The sequence below is a fragment of the Myotis nattereri genome, assembly GCF_964212035.1.
Source record: "Myotis nattereri genome assembly, chromosome: 1".
NCBI lineage: Eukaryota > Metazoa > Chordata > Mammalia > Chiroptera > Vespertilionidae > Myotis > Myotis nattereri.
Genome location: NC_138075.1, coordinates 70,097,972 through 70,121,706, shown reverse-complemented (window position 1 = coordinate 70,121,706; position 23,735 = coordinate 70,097,972). Strand labels below are relative to the sequence as shown.

General features: G+C 40.0%; 1 long non-coding RNA gene across 1 annotated transcript; it reads right to left on the bottom strand.

Moving 5' to 3' along the window:
• Positions 1-2,784: 2,784 nt before the first annotated feature.
• Positions 2,785-22,551, bottom strand: LOC308527747. The gene is made up of 2 exons (XR_013996649.1): positions 22,481-22,551; positions 2,785-3,136 (listed from the first exon to the last, which is right to left on the bottom strand). It is a non-coding gene; the product is annotated as an uncharacterized lncRNA (long non-coding RNA).
• Positions 22,552-23,735: the final 1,184 nt, after the last annotated feature.

The following is a 23,735-nucleotide window of genomic DNA, read 5'->3' as shown; positions in this document are numbered from 1 at the left end:
AGTCAGCAAATTTTTCCCAAAACAGGTCTGATAGAAACAGTTTAGGCTTAGCAGACCATGTGGTCTCATTATTACTCAACTTGCCTTTGTAGTGTGAAAGCAGCCATACCTAATACAGTGAATGGGAGTGGCTATATTCCAATACAACTATTTACAAAAACAGGTGAGGCAATGGATTTGGTCCATGCGTTATAATTTCCTGCTTTATAGCTACCAAAATGTAAGTTTATAATTATATCATTTAGACATATTTACCTACAAACAATAAAAGCAAACAAAAATTAACAGTGACTTAAATGAGGATTTATTTTATGTCACATAACAAATTTAGACTTAAGTGTTTGCTCATGCTAGTTTAGGGACTTAATATCTTGGAAGTGGCAGCATCTAACTTCAGAAATCTCTAGAATAAATCTGTTTATACATTGGCTAGATTTGGATCACATACCTACACTAGGTTCTTGACTAAATTTACTATCTCTGAAACTCGGCCCAAAATATGTGTGTGTGTTGGGGTGAGAGGACAGTACAGAGATCTAATAACAAGGAATAAAGCTGGGTAAGTAATGCTTTTACTAACCAACTAACAGTATCTGCAACAGCCCACCTATTTGGCAATCTAATTTACACCCACAACCTCTTTTTCTACAAATGCAGTTTATGTAAGTAAACTCACCTCCTCCCTGAGAGAGAAAAACCACAAATTCACACCCAGCTACTATACCCAGGTGCAAATCTAGGATCTCTAGATGATGCTCAATTTTCTTCACTTGGTCCAGAGATATCTTCATAGAGATCTGGAAGTTTCCTCTAAAGAACAAGTTATCTGCCTCCAACACATCTAATATACAAATGGTGGGGAAAGACTAAATAAATACTTAGCATTTACTATCAGATACTCTATCCTATTAGAAAGGAACAGAGATAAATGCCTGTCCGCTCAATGGAGAAATTTCCTTGGTTAGTCAACCTGACAGTTCCTAGTTCTGTCTTCCTTCCACAGGCTTTGCTCTTCCCAGTAGCAAGATATTCTTTAATCATTATTTTCAATGCCTATATCTGAGATGGGCATTCAGGAGAAAGTTTTTTTCCTAATTTCAGCATGTTGTACAAGTTCAGACACCTAGCGATTGCCTTTGAGATTCAACAATTATATGCAGTTTTTGGTGAGGCCTGCATTATTTTTAACAAAGTTTCTCTCAGAAATGTAGTTGATTCAGTCCATTTGCTTCTGGTCAATTCCTTGTATTAGTAACCACAGCTAAAGTTTTTGCCTAGACATAGTCCTTGACTAAGAATTCTTTCTCTGCTGCTAGATCCCCAGATCCTCTGGCATTGAACGTACACAATCAGGTCTTTGTGGTAGGAAGCTCCAGTTTTGCCAGTCTTTAGGGTGCCACTTTCTCTCCTGTGTTATTTTACCTTGGGTACCAAACACAATTTTTCCAATCTTGCATGAGTATAAATTATGGGACTCCGTTCATTTAGATTGGAGATCACAATGAGAGTAGCTTTCTTAGCAAAATCATACTTCCTTTCCTCTCTGCTTAGACATTACCTATCTAGACTAAATTTGCCTCTCCTAATAGGATTTCTTTGCTTATAGCCACTAAAGTAAGCCAACACACATAAACATCCTAAATTTTTCCTTCCATTTCCCATGCCACTGCAACCTCTGTCAACATGTGGTCTGTGTTCTAAGATATATCAGGCAACTGGTTATTTAAATGTTTTGCCATGTCCACGGTTTCCAGCCTAAGGTAATCTGCTCCACAGTGCCTACTCTGACCTACCTCTTAAACTGTGTTACTTGCAGCATTCCACTTTCAAGGCCCAAATTCTATACAGTTAGATATTATTTCCGTTGTAAATTATTAAAACTCAGTTAACCATAGTTTAAACTATGGTTATTTTTTGAAATATGCTATTTAAAAAAATTTATTTCACATGATCAATCTACTAGTAGATGTGAGCATTGGCATTGGTTCAAAGACATTAAGGCCCTCGATCAGCATCTCTGTGATCCTTTTCACCTCTTCCTCGCGTTTACAAAATGGCTGCAGACATCACCACACCACATCCAAAGACGGGAAACAGCACTCTCATGCAGAGCATTTCCCCTCAATTTCTGTTGCTTATATCAAGAAGCAAAATCCACTCTAGCTGGTTTGGATAGAGCACCAGCCCACAGACTAAAGGGTCTCCGGTTCGATTCCAGTCAAGGGCATGTATCTCTGTTGCAGGTTTGATTCCCAGTCCGGGTGGGTGCGGGAAGCAATCAGTTGTGTCTCTCTCACATCAGTGTTTCTCTCTATCTCTACTCTTTCCTTCCACTCTCTCTAAAAATCAGTGGAAAAATATCTGGTGGGATTAAAAAAACAAAGAAGAGGAGCAAAATTCTTCCCAAAGCCTCCCAGCAGACTTCGTTAAATCTCATGGGCCAGAATTGGATCATAAGCCTGATTACCCCTCAATCCATGGCTGGGCCTAATTCCATAAAATTAAAGAATCTCTATTGGAAAAAAATTGGGGTTCTGTTAGCAATAAAAAAGAGGGAAGGTAATATCTTTGGGTTGTCAACCAATAGTGTCTGTCATAGCACTGTCCCCTACAAAGGTGGCAGAAGCTTCAAGTGAAAACTTTTTAAAATAAAAATAAATTAAACCTCCTCATAAACCTTTCCTCATGCACTGCAAAATGCTCACTATGGGCTGACCCAAAACTCCCAAAGCAAGCTTATTAGTCTTCTATTTCTGCATAACAAATTACCACAAATTTAGCAGCTTAAAACAACACCCATTTATTATCTCAGAGTTCTGGAGGTCAGAAGTCCAGGTGGTCTTGATTGGTTTCTCTGTGTAAGGTCTCAGGCTGCTGAAATCAAGGTTGGGCTCTGGAGAAGAATCCACTTACAAGTTCATTCAGATGGTTGGCCGAATTCAGATCTTTATGATTACAGGACTAAGGTTTTACCTTGCTGGCTATCAGCTGGGGGTTTCTCACAAACTAAGGGCTGCTATCTTGTCCTTACATGTGGCCTCTTCTATCTTCAAAGCCAGTAATGATATATGTCAAATCCTTAGAGTGCTTCCAATTTCTTCCTTCCTTTCTTCTTTCTTTCTTTCTTTTTTTTTTTCTTAGAGAGAGGAAGGGAGAGAGAAAGAAACATCAATCAGTTGCTTCCTGTACACACCCTGACCAGGAATCAAATCCGCAACCAGGATATATGCCCTGACCAAGTATTGAACCAGCGACCCTTCGGTGCATAGGATGATGCTCCAACCAACTGAGCCACACCAGCCAGGGCTGGGCTTCCAATTTTTTATCCTTTCTTTTCCTGCAACCATCTGGAGAAAACTGGTAAATGGTAAGAGGTTAGATCAGGCTCACCCTGATAATCTCTCTGTTTTACAGCCTATTGATTAATCACCTTAATTCCATCTGCAAAATTCCTTTTTGCCATGTAAAGTAGCATAATCACCAGGCAACTCCAGGGATACAAAGCATGAGGGCCATCTTGGAATTCAACTTACCACACAAGCTCTTACAGCTAAAATTCTGAAAACAAATCATTTCTGATTGCTGCCATCTACTAGGAATAATCAAATTATTTTATCATCTAATTTTAAAATTATAAAATTGTCTCTAAATTAAGTATCTGTTTTTGAAAATTACAAAAAAAAAGCTAAAGAAAGAATAACGTTTCTGCAAACAGGAACTGTTTTAACATAAAGAAGTTAGAGAATAAACATATGTTAAAAAGGACTTGGTAACTATTTCACATAAGTTGAATCTTTTGTCAGAGTAATACCCAGCTATGAGAAGCACAAACTATGAAATGAAAGATAATTTACAATACATTTCAATGTTGTTTATTACATAGATAAACATCCCCTATTTTGAAGGGAAAGAGATACACAAGGTTTATGAACAGAAGATCAGATGTCTCCCTGATTCTAATTAAAGAAATGTAAACAAATATTTAAAGATTATCAATCTAAAGTCAGCAGCACAGACTGGCTCATTTCCTAATTCAGGTTCTGTGGTTAGCATAGAAATACAGGTGCTGAAAGAATAAATGTGGATCACTTATCAAGTGAATGTGGCACACAGGCTGAGACTGCCCCCTAAGACAGGCCTGGCATGGTGGGCTTGTCCCCTGTGTTTCGTGACGCTATAGGTTTATAGGTTCCAGGGACCAAAACCACAGATGTGAGGGTTAGAGAGACAAAGTAGGAAAGGAGATGCCTGGGGGAAAAATAGGAAAGTTGCCCAAAAGACCAGAGCCAAGAGGAAATGCACACTGCCTGAGTGCCTATATACCAGTATTTCCAATAGCCCCTAATATTCGCCCTTTCCCCAATTCCTAAGGCAAGTGTAGAGGTTGCTTTTTCTCCACATTCCTCAGCCTGCATTTTGCCTTTGGGGACCCTCTTTCATAGCTGCACTTTGAATCACTAAATTGAACTAGATTCACTGTCTGGGCTTTTCTCTCAACTAATACTTCTGCACGAACTGATCAACATGCAAGGAATTTTCCAAATAATCCTCTTAAAAATTATTACCATCTTCTATCCCAATCCCCTGTAAACCCACCACACACACACACACACACACACACACACACACACACACACACACACTTCCCCCTCCCAACCCAGATCTAAAAGAATGCCTTTATAGTTGGTTTTTGCATATAGATTTCACAATGTAGAGGGAATTTCTTGACTTACTTTTTACAGTTTTGAAAAAGTTATAACCACTAACATGTTGGCAAGCAAGCTGAAAATTCATATCCCTCTTGAATTTTTTCTCACTCACAGCCCCCATGTTACCTTGCTATGAAATTTCCAGGGATGTCCAGAAGTCTGTTGCCTTGAACCTCCTGGGGGATGCTCTACAAATAGACAATATAGCTCATGTACAGTTGATTACAAGTCAGGAAGAGGCTAATGACACTATACTGATTGTATGGCAGAATGAAGTGTAAGGGAAGTAGTGGAGGCATTTGGCATTAGGGGGCTAACCAAAATGTTTGAACCCAACCCAGTCAGTTATCTGAGGTCAAAAGGACCAATGCACAGGACTGGCAGCCAATGGCAAAGATCAGTACTTTACCTTACAGGGGTGTTTCACAAAACCAAAATCTCTTCCTCAGGACACACACAAAAACACATGAATTCCATTCTATTCAGCTTGGTTCCACCTAGCAGTGAGTCAGCTCTAGAGTTTTGTTTTAATTGCAAGATATATAGATTTTGTGTCATTAAGACTTCCAGGTACCTTAGAGCTCAAGGGCATTTATATCTAATGTGCATGTTTCTGTAGACCATATAGTCCTTTTTCAGGAATTCTTAAATAAATGTTGGCGCCAGAGTTGTTTATTTTCTTTGCTAACCCCTGCATGAAAAGATGGCCCACAAACTACAGAGCAAGCATGTATGTAATACTGGGCGAAGGGGGGAGAGGATGTAGATTTTCAAAACTCTAAAGAAAACAAAACTAGGTGAAAACTACTGTTAGACCTAATCTAATGAGTAAAAATAGACATGAGTAAAAATGGAGTGAAATGGCAGAGTTGTAGCTTTTTATTCTTATTTTAGAAGAGAAATTTTTTTGCAAACACATTTTCAGAAGGAAACTCAAATACAAAAGGGATAAAAGTAAAGATCCTCTGGTTAGCTCTGACAGGTTTGGCTCAGTGGATAGAGCATCAGCCTGAGGACTCAAGGGTCCAGGTTCGATTCCAATTGAGGGCATGTGCCTTGGTTGCGGGCACATCCCCAGTGGGGAGTGTGCAGGAGGCAGCTGATCGATGTTTCTCTCTCATCGATGTTTCTAACTCCCTCTCCCTCTCCCTTCCCCTCTGTAAAAGATCAATAAAATATATTTTAAAAAAAAAAGATCCTCTGGTTGAAATAAGAATATAAAACCCAGAGCCCCATCCAATGTCTAAATTCACTGAACCTCTAAGTTGGTTTTCACATACCTCCATGGAAGCTGAAAAGGTCCTTGAAGCATAGTTTGAAAATCATAGCTCAAAAACACACAACCATCTTATGAGTAAATTACTTAAACATCTGATCCCAAATGAGTTACTTAATTTTGATTGGTAACTGGGTAGGACCAGGGACAGCTAGAAGTGCTTTGCCAAGGTCTTTTCTGCTCCAATACTCCTTAATATTTGCCCAAATGACATGGGTGCTGGAATATTAGCCACAGAAGAACAGAGTAAGTGACCAGCACTTTAACAAAGCTATATTTAGCCAGAACCGGTTTGGCTCAGTGGATAGAACGTCGGCCTGCGGACTAAAAGGTCCCAGGTTCAATTCCGGCCAAGGGCATGTACCTGGGTTGCGGGCACATCCCCAGTATGGAGTGTGCAGGAGGCAGCTGATCGATGTTTCTCTCTCATCGATGTTTCTAATTCTCTATTTCTCTCCCTTCCTCTCTGTAAAAAATCAATAAAAAATATTAAAAAAAACAAAAACAAAGCTATATTTAGCTTAAATGTAGGGAAATCTGCAGTAAAACACACACACACACACACACATACACACACATACGCACACACGAGTAACTTTTCCTTTACAAGACAAGAAGAAGAAAAAAGAAAACTTTCCCTGATTGCCTCCCTTATTATTTTATACTATTGAATAACACATGTATATTTATATGCTTATATAAAGGTCTGGGCAAAAATAGGTTTACAGTTGTGAGTAACCAAAACAGAATTTATTTTTGTATTATTATTTTTAATTGATTTTAGAGAGAGAGAGAGAAGGAAAGAGAGAAAAAATTTGATCTATTAACTCTCTTAAGTGCCCCAACTCAGGTCAAACCCTGCAACCTAAGTATGTGCCCTGACTGGTAATCGAACCCACGACCTTTTTTGGTGTACAGAATGACAATCCAACCAACTCAGCCACCAGGGCTGTTCCACTTATTTCTGCGTTCATTATTGGTTGCTACTTGTATGTGCCTTGACTCGAGATCGAGCCCACAATCTGGGTGTATTGGGGCAACACTCTAACCAACTGAAGGTGTATTATTATTTATTAATTATTGTATTATTTATTTACAAACTGTAAGTCGACTTTTGCCCACCCCTGTGTTTGCAAACCACCTCAAATTTTTTTTTTGTAAAAAGATGAAAAGAGTAGCAAAGAGGGGATTCTGAGTAGCGAATCTAACTTCTCTTCCCTCTAAACCAGTGGTTCTCAAACTTCTGGCCCTTTAAATACAGTTCCTCATGTTGTGACCCAACCATAAAATTATTTTCATTGCTACTTCATAACTGTAATGTTGCTACTGTTATGAATCGTAATGTAAATATCTGATATGCACGATGGTCTTAGGCGACCCCTGTGAAAGGGTCGTTCAACCGTTGAAGGGGTCGCGACACACAGGTTGAGAACCGCTGCAAACAGTCAGAAAGTCCAAAGAAGTTACTAGGACAAGTCAGCAATCTAGTGGAACTTGATGCAGGTTGCAATGCCTCTTTGCTTTAGAATTTAAAATCTAGAGGTAAGAAAGGTTAAGGTAATGATTAGCCTCTGTCTGACTCACTCAGTGGTGGAACATGAAATGTACAGCACTTGTGCTGCAAAAAGGACATCTGGCCTACTAACAACCTCAGGCTCCAGATTTGCTGCTCTGCCTTTCCTGGCAGAGGACTTGTGGACAGAAGAAAAGGCAGTTTTCTTCACTAACTGCTCAGCATAACGAGCAATGTGCCTTAAGACAGAAGCAAGTTTAAAGACTAAACTTCTGTGTAGACCCACAAAGAAAAAAAAAAAACAAAACAAAATGTAAACCCAAGAGCTTTGCATTCTGCAGTTTTAACCCTTTTTAAGTAATGTAAACAATTGCCAAGCATGTTTCCAGGGTGTAGTGTTTCCTTAGTTCCCATGATTTATCATCTGGGGCAGATGATAAATGTGATAGATATACTCAAAACATCACTATTTAAACCTCTTTCAATACACTTAAAGAAGTGTGTGGCCCTGACCGGTTTGGCTCAGTGGATAGAGCGTCGGCCTGCAGACTCAAGGGTCCCAGGTTCGATTCTGGTCAATGGCATGTACCTTGGTTGCAGGCACATACCCAGTGGGGAATGTGCGGGAGGCAGCTGATTGATGTTTCTCTCTCATCAATGTTTCTAACTCTCTATCCCTTTCCCTTCCTCTCTGTAAAAAAATCAATAAAATATATTTAAAAAAAAAAAAAAAGAAGAAGTGTGTGGAGTATTCCATGGGAAGGTATAGCATTGTTGCTAAGTTCATGGTCTCTGAAATTAGATCTCCTTGGTTTAAGTTCTAGCTTCACCCCACCTCCCTTTTTTGTGGCAGCACAGAAAAGAAAATACACAAGTAAGTAGGTTATTGTGTAGTTATTGTGGCATAGTTTTCTAAACCATAGTTTTCTGAGCTGAAAAATGAGACTAATGATAATAGTAACCACCTCCCACCGTGAGGATTAAATGAGATGATCTGTGCAATGACCTACCAATAAATCAACATAACCCACTCAGTAAATCAACTGTTTTGATGCTCGTTTCATTCCTGATCTTTTCATTCTAAATTGATGGTGGAAAGAGAGACTTGTGAGAGTGCTTGGGTCTTAAGACACTTGCGCTCTCAATTTATTTTGAGCTCCTCGTGTTAATAGCAACAGCACATCTCTTTCTTTTACTCCTGGTATTAGAAAGCACTCAGCAACAAATTGCCTTAGAGGCTGCATGGAGAAAGTGCGAGTGTATGCAAGAATATTTGAGAGAAGGAATAAAAGAGAGGCATAAAAATCAAAGGGATACAAAATAATTGAAAAGTGTCAATGTATTTAGGATAGTCTTCCAGTTATCCGTAAGGACCATTAAATAAGGAAAAGAAGAATCAGCTGGCTAGCACGGCCCCAGATTACAGTCACCCTGCCTCTCCACAGGTTTGCAGTACACCGGGACCACAAATTAATGCGTGCTGATGTCACCCTTACCTGATCAGCACCGGGTCTGAACCTCACCACCAACAACATTGGCCCAGGTTTACTAGGGTTTCTGTAAGGCCAGCAAACTCATCTAGGCAGTCTAGAGTCTAGGTAGGGAATAGATGCATTAAGATTTTTTCAAAGGGATGAGGAGGGGTTATTGCTTGGGAACAGAAGAGCAAACAGAAATAAACAGAAATTGCAACTCCTATTCCTGAACCTCAGTCAATTGTAAATAGTTGGCTGCTGATTACTGATCTTGATTTTAACTTTTTTTTCTTTTCTAGTGAAAAAAGTGTCCCCTGATGGAGAAATGACTTATGTGCAAGAAAGTACTTGATTAATAACCATCATTCTGTCTCCAGCTGTGTAGCCGACTCATCTTAAAAAACCCTTGGGAGGTTCTACTTGAAGCTGTGGTTTATTTCAAAGGAAACCAAAAAGTGGGGGTGGAGGAGTGAAAGACTGTAGGAAAATCTCTTCCCTATGTCTTTAAACTCTCTAAAAGGCAGCACAAAAAAAGAAAATACCCAAGTAAATAGGTTCAAGTATGATAAGAATCATGGTTTCTAAAGAATAGTGAAAGGTCAATGATTTGAAAGTCAATAAACCTATTTCTGATGTTTACTTCAGCTGTGACTCATTATGTAACATTGATGAGGGTCACAGAAACTTTCAGTTCTCGGTTTCCCCATCTGTAAGATGAAGATCTGAGTAACTGGCCCGTCTGCATTGCATCTGACGTGCTCTCAGAGACTCAGAATAAAAATTATGAACATGCATTAACACAAGACAAGGGATTCCCTGCTGAGAAAGAATAGAGGAGAAAAAAATAAACACCCACCTTTGGATGCTAATTGGTTGTCCCAGGTTGAAGGGATTTATTAAACATTATTGGAAAGAAAATTTTGGTGATAAAAAGAGAGGATTTCTATAAGAAGAGACAGACAAAATTATAGAGATTCAGTTACTCTCATTGACTTGCTAGAATTACAATGCTTCCTCTTCACCCTGTAAGGGAAATCCTTGAGAAGCTTGTGGACTGTCACCATCTGTTCAGCAAAACATGCATCAACATAATATTTTCCACATGTTACTCTTTTTTAATTTTGAAAACAAATTAATCTTTTCCCAGCCAAAATGTTTTACTGTAACTATTGTCAAAGGAAATTCGGTAGAAAGTCTCTGTTTTGATTCCACTGCTCTCCCTACCCACTCCCACCATCAAATCATTTGCAGTTTCTATGGCAATGCATGACTGAAAGCTTAGAAGAAACTAATAATTGGCTCCTTTTAAAATCAGAACAAGTCTATATTCCCTACGTTTGTGAAATGCCTGCTCTGAAACCCTTATTTGCAAAGTCATCTCTCTCCATTTCCATCATCGAATCTCCATAGTGACTTCTACCAATGACTTGCTCAAGGCCAAGAAGACCATAAGAACCTGGATGTTCACTCTTGGCTGTGCCATGGTCAACCATTCCTTTCCCTGCTATCCTCCTCCCACCAGCACTCTTCTGACTGATGCCCTCAGCAACCAGGCCTGAAAGTCAACACTGTGGGGCAACTATGGCTTACCAAGCCCACTCTGAACCCAGCACTGTGGGCCAACTACTGCTTACCAAGCCCAGCTCTGCACCTAGGCACAAAAGGACAGGAATAAACAGTGCTAGACATAGTACTTCCTGCCCACAGAGAGCTCACAAACTTGTTGAAAAGAAGACAGAATCATCCTATCTAATAATAGACAAACATGGTAATTAACCATACCTCCGACACGCTTCCCATTGGCTAATCAGGGCAATATGCAAATTAACTTCCAACCAAGATGGCAGCCGGCAGCCAGGCAGCTGAAGCGAACAGGAGGTTTGCTTGCTCCAGTGATGGAGGAAGCCAAGGTTCCCCGCCTGCTGCTGCCAGCCTCTGGGGAGCTGCACTCTAAGAAACAATGTTGCAATTATAGAAGCTAAACAAACCCCAGAAAACTGCTTTCAGCCAGCTGGGCCTCAGAGCTGGAGCTGCAACAGTGTTTCAATTATAGGACCCAAACAAACCCAGATACCTGCTTTCAGCAGCCGAGGTCTCAGAGCTGGAGCCGAGCCTCAGAGCTAAAGCCAGCTCTCAGTTCCAGTGACAGCCATAGAAGGTAAATAAATCCCAGAATAACAAAAAAAGAAAAAAGGAGAGGTTGGAAGCTTCAGTCACCTGCCAGCCTGAAAACGGCCCTCAGCCCCTCACCCAGACTGGCCAAGCACCCCAGTGGGGACCCCCACCCTGAAGGGGGTGTGACCAGCTGCAAACAGCCATCAGCCCCTCATCCAGGCTGGCCAGGCACCCAAGCGGGACCCCCACCCTGATCTGGGACACCCTTCAGGGCAAACCAGGTGGCCCCCACCCGTGCGCCAGGCCTCTATCCTATATACTAAAAGGGTAATATGCGAACTGACCCTAACAGCAGAAGGACTGGGAATGACTGGTCACTATGACACACACTGACCACCAGGGGGCAGACGCTCAATGCAGGAGCTGCCCTCTGGTGGTCAGGGCGCTCTCACATGGGAGGAGCTCTGCTCAGCCACAAGCCAGGCTGATGGCTACCAGTACAGCGGTGGTGGTGGGAGCCTCTCCTGCCTCCTCAGCAGTGCTAAGGATGTCCGACTGCAGTTTAGGCCTGCCCCCACACCCCCCCCCCCCCGGCAAGTGGACATCCCCCGAGGGCTGCCGGGCTGCCAGAGGGATGCCTGATTGCCATCTTAGGCCCAATCCCCCGGGGAGCGGGCCTAAGCCAGCAGGTGGTCATCCCCTAAGGGGTCCCAGACTGCGAGAGGGCACAGGCCAGGCTGAGGGACCCCCCCTTCCCCCCAAGTGCACAAATGTTTGTGCACCGGGCCTCTAGTCCTATATAATAAAAAAGAAACATGAAAATTAGCCATCCCTCCCCTACGTTCAAGCCATGCCCACAAGCCACGCCCACAAGCCAATCAGAGTAACTATGCAAATTAACCAACAAAGATGGTGGTTAATTTGCATATGCAGGTGTCAGGTGTCCCAGGAGGTGATGTGGCCATGGGCTCCCAGGACCTTGCCAGAGGAGAGTGGGAGGTTTGGGGGACTTGACAGAGCAGGAGACCACTGGGCATAGTGCAGAGCAAGAGAGAGAGTGGCTTGGAGGGCGTAGCTCCCTCTCTCACCCCAGTTTCCTCATCACAGCTGTGAAAACTGACAGCAGAGAAGAGGAAGTCCCACCCCTACAGAATCAGCCAGAATCAGCCATTGGTCAGACAGCTCTCAGCGGCCTGATAGCCAGGACTCTCATTCACCTGCATCTCAGACCGTGACAGTAGAAAGGTGGGACTATGTCTAAAGAACAACTGTTGATACAACGTAGCTCTGCAGCCGAAAGATGCTGGCGTTATCCACAGAAAGTGTCTGCAGAGCAGCGTGCGTCTGCTCTTGAAAGAAGGTGGCGCCTGCGACAGGATGTATCTGAACACCAGCTACTGGAAAAACATCACTCTGATGCGGAAAAACACTGGTGTTATTGACAGAAAATGTCTAAAGACCAACGTGCCTTTGAAGTTGAAAGAAGGTGGTGGCAATGACAGAATATGTCTAGAGAACTGTCATCAACAAGTACTAACAATATCAGTAGGAACTGCCTTCTCAGTGAAAATGGAGTACATGATGATGCAATCTTCAAACATAGTTGTGGTGGAATGACTGTTCGATGTGAATTTTGCCTATCACTAAATTTCTCTGATGAAAAACCAACCGATGGGAAATTTATTCAATGTTGTAGCAAAGGGAAAGTCTGTTCAAATGATATACATTTTCCAGATTACCTGGCATATTTAAAAAGATTAATGGAAAACGAAGATTCTGACAGTAAAAATTTCATGGAAAATATTTGTTCCATAAATAGTTCTTTTGCTTTTGCTTCCATGGGTGCAAATATTGCATCACCATCAGGATAGGTGCCATACTGTTTTAGAATACGCGGACAAGTTTATCACCATACTGGAACTTTACAACTTTTGGATGGTGTTTCTCAGAAATTTGCTCAACTCTATATTTTGGATACAGCTGAAGCTACAAATAAAAGATTAGCAATGCCAGAAAACCAGGGCTGCTCAGAAAGACTCATGATCAACATCAACAACCTCATGCATGAAATAAGTGAATTAACAAAATCATACAAGATGCTACATGAGGTAGAAATAGAAGCCCAATCTTAAGGAGCAGCAAAAGGTATTGCTCTCATAGAAGTAACAATGGCGATTAAATACGAGCGTAACAGTGACCCAGGTAGATATAATTCTCCCCATGTAACCAAGGTTGATGTCATATTCAGAAACGAAGATGGAGAACCTCCTTTTGAAAGGGACTTGTTCACTCATTGTAAACCAGATCCCAATAATCCAAATGCCACTAAAATGAAACAAATCAATATCCTGTTTCCTACATTAGATGCGATGACATATCCTATTCTTTTTCCACATGGTGAAAAAGGCTGGGGAACAGATATTGCATTAAGACTCAGAGACAACAGTGTAATCAACAATAATACTAGACAAAATGTAAGGACACGAGTCACACAAATGCAGTATTATGGATTTCATCTCTCTGTGCAGGACACGTTCAATCTTATTTTAAATGCAGGAAAATTAACTCAGCAGTTTATCATGGATTCATATTCAAAAATGGAGGTCAATCAGATAAATTTCATCAAAGCAAACCAATCTAAGTTGAGAGTTGAAAAATACAGTGGTTTGATGGATTATCTCAAATCTAGATCTGAAAATGACAATGTGCTGATTGGTAAAATGATAATATTTCCATCATCTTCTGAGGGTAGTCCCAGAAATATGCAACAGCGATATCAAGATGCTATGGCAATTGTAACGAAGTCTGGCAAGCCCGATTTATTCATAACCATGACATGCAATCCAAATGGGCAGATATTGCAAACAATTTACAACGCTGGCAAAAAGTTGAAAACAGACCTGACTTGGTAGCCAGAGTTTTTAATATTAAGCTGAATGCTCTTTTAAATGATATCTGCAAAGTCCATTTATTTGGCAAAGTAATAGCTAAAATTCATGTCATTGAATTTCAGAAACGTGGACTGTCTCACGCTCACATATTATTGATATTAGATGTGAGTCCAAATTACGTTCCTCTAATTAATTCCCTTTCAATGTGCACGAATTTCATGCACCAGGCTACTAGTTCAGGAGTGGGTAAACTTTTTAACTCGAGGGCCACAATGGGTTCTTAAACTGGACCAGAGGGCCGGAACAAAAGCATGGATGGAGTGTTTGTGTGAACTAATATAAATTCAAAGTAAACATCATTACATAAAAGGGTACGGTCTTTTTTTTCAATAGTTTTATTCATTTCAAACGGGCCAGATCTGGCCCGCGGGCCGTAGTTTGCCCACGGCTGAGTTAGAGGATAAGATGGTAAAAACATTCAATGTGACCAGGTAAAAATGATGATGACAACAATGATGATGGTGATGATGAGGATGATTGGGTATGGTCACAAATATAACTCCGTTATTTCATCTGTATCTTCTCTTCCAAGTTTCCAGACATTGGTTGGCCAGAAGGAAATTAACTTTTAATCTTGTCTGGTTTAAAGTTTAGTCTGACCCAATAATTCTGATAGTCCTATTTGGTAATATTCAGCTGTTTGATACCCATTTTCCAAAAATGGTAAAATCTTAGAAAACAGTTATCCTGTTCATTTAGGTGGTTTTGTGTAACTCTAAACATATTTTGGAACATCTATGACCTTTGAGAATATTAGTGTCACTCTAGAAAATAGATGTATTTATACCTAGCTGCAATTGTCATTCAAAAACTAGATTTATTTCTATCTAGCTGCAATATGCATAAAGAAAACAGTAGTATGTTTATAATAGGTATATAGAACAGGCACTATTATTATTATTTTTAAACAAGTAAACTGAGACCCAAAGAGATCAGCAATACTTTAGAATAATTGTTATGAACTGAACTGTATCCCCCAAAATTCATGTTGATGTCCTAACACCCAGTAACTCAAAATGTGATGATATTTGGAGATAGAGTCTTTAAAGAGGTAATGCAGTTAAAATGAGGTCATTCAGGTATCACAGTGTCCTAATACAAAGAGAAAATTTGGACACAGACTGGCATAGCCAGTAGACAATGATAAGATACAGGGAGAAGATTGTCATTTAAAAGCCAAGGAGAGAAACCACAAACAAAACCACCTCAGATCTATAAACCATCTAGATCTCAGACTGCTGGCTTCCAAAATTGTATTTAAGCCTCCCAGTCTGTTGTAATTTGTCATGGCAGCCCTAGTAAATTAATACAATGGGAAACCTCTAAAAACATCATCCTGTGAACAGTACAACAAAAATACATGGTTTCTAACAACAAGAAAGCCCACTGCATGGGAGAATATATTTGCCAATGTTATCACCAATAAGGGTTTAATCTCCAACATTTATAAGGACCTCATACAACTTACCAAAAGGAAGAGAAACAATCAAATCAAAAAATGGGCAAAGGACCTAAATAGACACTTTTCAAAAGAGGATATTCAGAAAGCCAAGAGACATATGAAAACATGCTCAAAGTCACTAATCATCCAAGAGATGCAAATCAAAACTACTATAAGATATCATCTCACACCTGTCAGAATGGCTATCATCAACAAATCAACAAACGACAAGTGCTGGAGAGGATGCGGAGAAAAGGGAACCCTCGTGCACTGCTGGTGGAAATGCAGACTGGTGCAGCCACTATGGAAGACAGTATGGAGTTTCCTCAAAAAACTGAAAATGGAACTCCCATTTGACCCAGTGATCCCACTTCTAGGAATATATCCCAAGAAACCAGAAACACCAATCAGAAAGGATATATGCACCCCTATGTTCATAGCAGCACAATTCACCATAGCTAAGATTTGGAAACAGCCTAAGTGCCTATCAGCAGATGAATGGATTAGAAAGCTGTGGTACATCTACACAATGGAATACTATGCTGCTGTAAAAAAGAAGGAATTCTTACCATTTTCAACAGCATGGATGGAACTAGAGAGCATTATGCTGAGTGAAATAAGCCAGTCAATGAAGGAAAAATACCACATGATCTCACTCATTTATGGATAATAAAGACCATTATAACCTGATGAACAAAAATAGATACAGAGGCAGAGCAGCATCAAACAGACTGTCAAACTACAGCGGGAAGGCCAGGGAGGGTTGAGGGTGTGTGTAAGAAATCAACCAAAGGACTTGTATGCATGCATATAAGCATAACCAATGGACACAAGACACTGGGGGGTAGGGGAGGCCGGGGGAATGTCAACGGGGGAAAACAAGGAGACATATGTAATACTCTTTGTAATACTTTAAGCAATAAAACAAAATTTTAAAAATAGACATGGTTTCTGTCTGTTTTTTAACTGGTATTAGCTATTTTACATACTTCAACAGTGTCTTTGTCTGGCACAACACATGTTCAAAAATATTTGTTGGATTAATAAATGAACTTTATTATTTTAGTTAATGCAAGATATTACTTTAACACGTTTTATCAAGCTAAATAGAAAATAAAACTGAAAATGTAACTTCTTCCTGTTATAAAAATAGTCACAGGGACGTAAAGCACAGCATAGGGAACACAATCAATAATATTGTAATAACTGTGTGATTGTCAGATGAGTGCTAGACTTATCGGGGTGATCACTTTATAAGTTATATAAATATCTAATCATTATGCTGTACACCTGACACTAATACAATATTGTATATCAACTGTAACTCATAACCAATGGACATAAGACACTGGGGGGTAGGGGAGGCCAGGGGATTGTTAAGGGCGGGGGAAAAAAAAGGAGACATATGTAATACTCTTTGTAATACTTTAAGCAATAAAAAAATAAAAATAAATAAAAAATAAAAAAATCATAAAGAAAGCCCTTGCTTGGGTAGCACAATTGGTTGAAGCATCATCTGGATATGCCAAGAAGTAACCAATGAATGTATAGATAAGTGGAACAACAAATCAATGTATCTCTCTCTCTCTCTCTCTCTCTCTCTCTCTCTCTCTCAAATAAATAAATAATAAATAAAAATCATTTTAAAAGTTACTTCCTCATTTTTAAAACTCTACATTTATATCCAAGGTAATTTATAATAATTGTTCAATAAAAATTTTAATATCAAAATAGCAGTATGCTCCGGAAGTCACCATTTCTACAAATGTTAATAAGTTACTTCCTTGAGATAAAAGACTCAAATTATAGAGAGGTGACTGATGAAAGTATTTTATTTGAATTTTCATTTCTATTACTATAGCCAGAGTCCTCCTAAGAACCAATGCCTTGCTTTACTTCTCTCATCTCATTGATCGCTCCCAAATCTTTCTGAAGTTGTTAGAAGTACAAGTATCTCCAATTGATAAATGGAGAAAGTTAACTGGCAAGTCAAAGAATACTTTTCAATATTAGAGAGCAGGCTCATAAGGAAGGTAGTTAAACAGGATGGAGACAGTTAAACATATGCCATTGGGAGAGGAAGGGGAGAGAGGGAAGGAACTGAGGGAGCACAGTCTTTGAGCCCCCGCCCCAATGACTTTGATCACATCTAGAGCCCAGAAGTGACCATGAGAATGTAAACTCCACAGGAATTTGGAGAAAGCTTGGAGAGGACTTTGGGTTTCTATATCTTTAGACAATCTAATCCTACCTAGTGCTTGGACCTCTGAACGACAATAAGAGTAATAATGACAACAGCATTGGTGTGTGTGTGTGTGTGTGTGTGTGTGTGTGTGTGTGTGCATTTTGGTGGTGGAGGGAAGTGGACATTATAGCGATCTTACACAATGGTGGGAACTGATGAGCAGTCTCTGAGGCTGGAGCTTGAATCCATAGGGTAGGTCATGAGGAAGAGAAGGTATAAAGTGAGCAAGTACAATCTGGAACCCACGAGTCAGGGACAGACTGAAATTGCACTATCGGTTACAGTGGCCTCTAACTTTGATGGTGTTCATGTCCAGGGCCCTTTGTCACAGAACTAAATATAGATGTGAAGGAGGAGGATCCCAGGGAAGATGGCTGCTGTCCTGTGCCAATGAGGTGAGCCAACAGGTAGCCACAATATCTGTCAGTGCAAGCGACAAGAGCACCTGCCCCGACTTTCCTAAGCATAAAACCCAAAATAGTTGCTGTTTTGTTTTCAGCTTCCAAATCTATTGCAGATATGTCTCTTATGGCCCACCCAAAACCAAACACATTCAGTGAAGGAATTTCTAGGAAACAAAATTCAACCTAGCCAAGTTGACATATTACAAGGCCACCGCACAAATAAATCTATCATCTGAGCTAGATATTTCATATTCATTTGCAATTAAGAAAAAAATGAAGCTTGGGTGAGGGTAGATAACTGGAGTCACAGAGCTAGTAAGTGGTAGAGCCAAAATTCTAAATGCCTCTACTTTGTCTAATGAGGCATATTAACTATCAAGGGTCCAAATGGAAATAGTGATTTAATAGGTATCCCCCAAAAAGCCTCTAATATTATTAATTTTTATGATCATAAGCCCTTACAAATGTAAAACACTTTGTAGTTTTCAATATGTTTTCTTATAAACTTCTCCTCTGAATTCTCAGAACAATGCTGTGAAAAAGGTAGGTGAGTTTATCTACCTACATTATACAGATGAGGAAACTAATTCTTATTTATACTTTCCTAAAACCCACAGCCAGTGGAAGAGCCAACTCTGGAATCCAAGTCTCCTGACTTAGCCCTTTATCCAGAGCCCTTGTAAATTAAAGTAGCTGGCCAGAGTTGACAAATTATCCAAGAAGGAGAGGAAAGGTAATAAAAGACCATAAACAGTAGTAGATCTGGTGGTGATTACATTTAAAAATTGTAAACACAATGCCGCAGACCTGCTCCTAGCCTAGCAAGTGAATTTACTCCCCTCACGCTCCCCTCATCCCTGTGAGAACTGGAACAATTCCCTGTTATCTGACCTGGTTTTCCATGTCCAACCATTAGGTTCTGAGTCTTCCTGGGTTCTGAGGATAGCATCTAGGCCAGGGGTGGGCAACCCCTGGCACGCGTGCCAAACATGGCACACCAGTAACTTTTGCTGGCACGAGAAACCCGCTCTTATAATCTTCCATTTACAATTTTTTTCTTAATATTGACTTTTTTATTTTTCAGATAAATTCAGTGTAGGTGCATCTTAGATAAATAAATAATTTTACATAACATGTATACATTAAAAAATAAATGTATTTTTCATCATCATATACTGTGTTTTTGTCACTCAAATGAATTTTATTATTTCTTCAAGGTTTTTCACATACGTACACCTTAAGAGATATCAAGTAGGCATAACAAGTTCTCAAAAAATTAGGGTTGGCATGCAGAAGAATTTTGAGTCAGAGATTTTGCTGGTTTTGGCACGCACTCACAAAAAGGTTGCCTACCCCTGATCTAGGCACTGAGTTCATCCATTTTAAGGAGAAAAGGGTTGTTATGTGTGAAAGGAATCGAAAATCTCATCTTGTTTTACAAAAACAAAAACAAACAAACAAAAAAAACACGAAGCTGTTTCTTCTCTAGACTTCAAGAGAAATTTAACTATTTTCAATGTTATAGCTAGAATTTATTAATTCCTTCTATAAGCATTTGTGGGATTTCTATCATGGGCAAGCAGAATGCTAAGCACTCTTGGACACAACATGAATCAATGTAGATTCCACCCTCAAGGAACTTACAGAAAATAAATGGGTGAGGCATGAGGATAAATCTATGTATTCTGAGATGCCATGAGAAAAATTATAAATCAAGTGCTATGGGGGTTCAGTTAGAGATAATTACTTCTGGTTAGGGATAAAAAGGGAAGGTTTTATGGAGCTAGAACTTGAAGATAGTGTCTAAATAAAGCAGCTATGAAAACAGAGCTGTTTAACTTGGTTGGAGCATGGGGCATGTGAGGTGGAAAAGGTGGGAAATAGAGTTAGTAGGGTAGGTCGGGAGTAGTAGAGAATCAAGTAAGAAGGGTAATTGAAGCCAGGTTGTGGTAGGCCTTGAAAGTATTGATAAGGAATTCAAAATTCATGTGCAGACAACTTGAAGTTCTCAGAGTTTGGGAGCAACTTGAGACACTGCGTTAACTATAGTTTGCAAGGTTTGAAGAAAAGCAAATCTCAACTAATTTACATTTAACCCTTTTCAACCCCAATTAAATGTCATGGGATAAATAGAGATCCATTCATTCCTTTTAATCAAAGGTAATTTGTTTACTCTAGCAATTATCCTTTCTAACTAGTCTCTTATCTTTGATGAGGGGTTTGACTAGAAAAGTCAAGGAAGGGAAAATGTCCCTTTGCCGACTAGATCCAATGCTCAGCTCAACTTGTTCAAGGCCCAAGAGAATATTGTTTCCTTGTCTGCAATTCTTGTCTTCTGTAATCTGATGGACCTTAGTTGGAGAAATCCCTAGCCCATCTGTAAGTTCTAGTACAGGAAAAATCAAAACAGGCAACTCAGTACCTAAAATTGTGATGGCGAGAACCCATTACAAGGTTGGTTGCCTCTGAAAGTATCTCAAAAGGAGTCACATCAAGTCTTTTCATTTCTCTGATGAGGAAAATGAATACACTTAGGCCAGACGGCTCATGAAATTATCCATCCCTGCATCATCCAGCAGTCATATGATAATGTCCCACGCTATGGTGCCTGTACAATGCTCACATGAAACTTCATTCTCACGTGAGAGAAGAAATCAAGTCATGATACTGGCACCGTTTCTTAGAGATTTCACAGCATAAGCCTTGAAAGAATAGGGAAAATAAAATACACAAATATATTGTTTTAATATTTTAAGTTAATATTATAATTTCACTTTATTATTATATTATTTTTAATTAAAATAATTCCAGTTTCTTCCTGAAAAGTGAAAAAAATTATCCACTCTCAATAACATGTTCCAAAGACCAATGGGTAAATATGCAATTATCTTAGTTGCTCATTTTTCTAGAAAAAAAAAATAGAAATTATAGCAGAAACTGATTGTTCCCTTCCAGTCAGTTACAATTTAAGTAGATGATGCTATCTAGCATTTATTTAACTATCCATTTTCATACACTTAGTTATTGATTTTGACTAAAACTATTTTATAAATCATATTTGTCTTGTTGATGGGTATGGGAAGTCAGAACCAGAACCCCAAGTGCTGGAGAATTCCCCTAGAGAGGAAGGAAAGGTTTACAAATAGAGGGCCAGCCAGCCCAGCAGCAGCCAGGAGTTGGGGAGGGTAATGGTCCTCTACTCTAACAATTCACCTTTTAACTTTTTATTTAGTCTTTCCTATTATTCTCCTAATATGAATACTATTTTCTATCCATGAAACCCTCTTATCATGTAGGTAAAACTTATTGGGTTCAAAGAAAAATCAATAAAAAAACAAATCTCCCTTTAACAAAACTGTTGAAAACACATTCCTTTAAGGTTAAAATTAAACAGCCTCATCTGACTTTTTTTTTCCCCCGTGACAGCAAACACTGGGTCTGTCCCAAGCCTGCCCCGGCTGCCCTGCACATCGATAGCAGTCCACAGAGACCTCCGAGAGGCGAGTAACAAGACGAATCAAAATGGAACAAATGATCCACCGCCCAGCACCGTGTTTCCAGGAGCAACTGGCGTCCACTTCCAAATCTCTGGCTAGAAACGATGAGAATTAGTAAGGAGAACTATGTGGTCCAGAAAAAAAAACATGTGTGGACCTGAATGGCTTGTCATTATTAAGTTTCCCCACTGGGTCAACATGCCGCCTCCCCAGTTTACCAGGTTTCGCCTAACCTCATCCACATTTAAGTCTACGGAAAAACAGGAGGGCCTTTCAGAGAGGAAATTCATTCATGTTTGGATTCGGGCAGACTTAGAAACCTTTAATAGCACTGTCATTATCCTGCCGGGTACACCACAGCGCAGCCAGTGAGCTCTCCCTCAACGGGCACAAAATTTCCTCTGGAATTTACAGAGCAGAAACCTTGCACACACCTCACCATAAGAACCAGATTACATAATGTCTCCATCACCCTCCTGACAGCTACAATTATGAGTCAATCCTGGTTTAAATATGAAACCGGAAGCTCCGTGTTTCCCCTCTGACTATGTGGCAGGCTAAGTCGAGCTCTCTGGGCCTGTCAGTTTGGCGATTTGAGCTGCTCCCACAGTCACTAATTTAGCATGAGACCAAATGACGGGGTAATTAAAAGCAGCGCTGCAGAGACCCACTCCAGGACCAGATGTTCTCCTTATTTAACCATTGCCCACAAAAGGAACAGAAATAGCGTCCCCCCAACCCCCATTCATTTTTCCTTTTCTTTTTCTTCCCCAGCTCATTTCCATCTTCTGATCTTTCAATCCCACAAAATAAAAGTCCCAATACGGAAAGATGACAGGTTATTGAACACATGCCTGTACGTTGTAATGGGCCCTGTAGTCTCCTCTCTGTACTTCGCGCTGCCTCCCCGCTCCGAAGGCTAAGTTGCCCTGGCAACTTCACATGACTAACAGCCTCCTACAGCCCCACCTAGCTGTGAGGACTCAGATTTGAGTCAACATGCCCCCCTCCCCCCTCCCATCCCCCAACCGGCACTTGGTAGTCCAGAGACTAAGTAAATAGCATTGCTTTTTGGTGTTTTAGGAGCCAAAGACTGGCTGAAGGAGGCATCCCCTCCCCGCTTTATTACCCAAAAGACTGGACAAATAAGTCTCCACACTAGCTTCTAGAGAGCCCTGGCTAGGAAGGCCATGGCCCACCTGGTAAATAAAGGAGAGGTCTTTTCTTCATTTTTCTAGCTACTGGACAAATAAGAGAGAGGGAGAAAGGAAACTTGAGCTAATAATTTAAATCATCCCAAAATGGAGCAGTATATGATAAAGCTAACCCTATGTTATCAAATTAGGTGAACTAGCTTCCATATGTTCTTTGGGATCCAGGGTCTGGTCACTATCTAAACTGCAGAATTCCCCAGCATTAAATACATACATACAGAAACTTTGAAGACCATTTTGGAAATCAAAAGAATAAAGATGTAATTTCACCATGTGTCATCATAGACAAGCCACCTCTACCTCTGAAGTAATTTCTTTTTGTTGTTGTTGCTGTTGTTAATCCTCACCCAATGATATTTTTCCATTGATTTGTAGAAAGAGTGGAAGGGAGGGGGAGAGACAGAGAGAGAGAAGGGCACTTCAGTCTGCAGGCTGACGCTCTATCCATTGAGCCAAACTGGCTAGGGCTGAAGTAATTTCTTAACCTGCAGTAGGAAATGATAGTCCTTGCTTTCTTCTCCTCAGATATTTGTCTGCAAACTTCACCCTTACCAACCATTTCTAGGCATATGCATTTCTGGGTTTTTAAAATAAAAGGTGTTAACAAATCCTCAGTATTTCCAAATAAATATGTATAATCCTTTAAACATTAAATCTAAATATATAAAACAGGATAGTTCACAGAGGATTTTGACTTTAAGAACCTTCCATTCTGGCCTTCAGTGATCCATTTTGGATCATTAATTATTTGCTAGAGTCAGGTAGGTTGATTCAAGCCACTGCCTATTAATGACCAATCTGAAATGAGGATAAAGCTAAACACACACACACACACACACAACAAAACCTGTAAATCCGAAGGAAACAGAAATACTTAATATTTTGGAGGAAACTT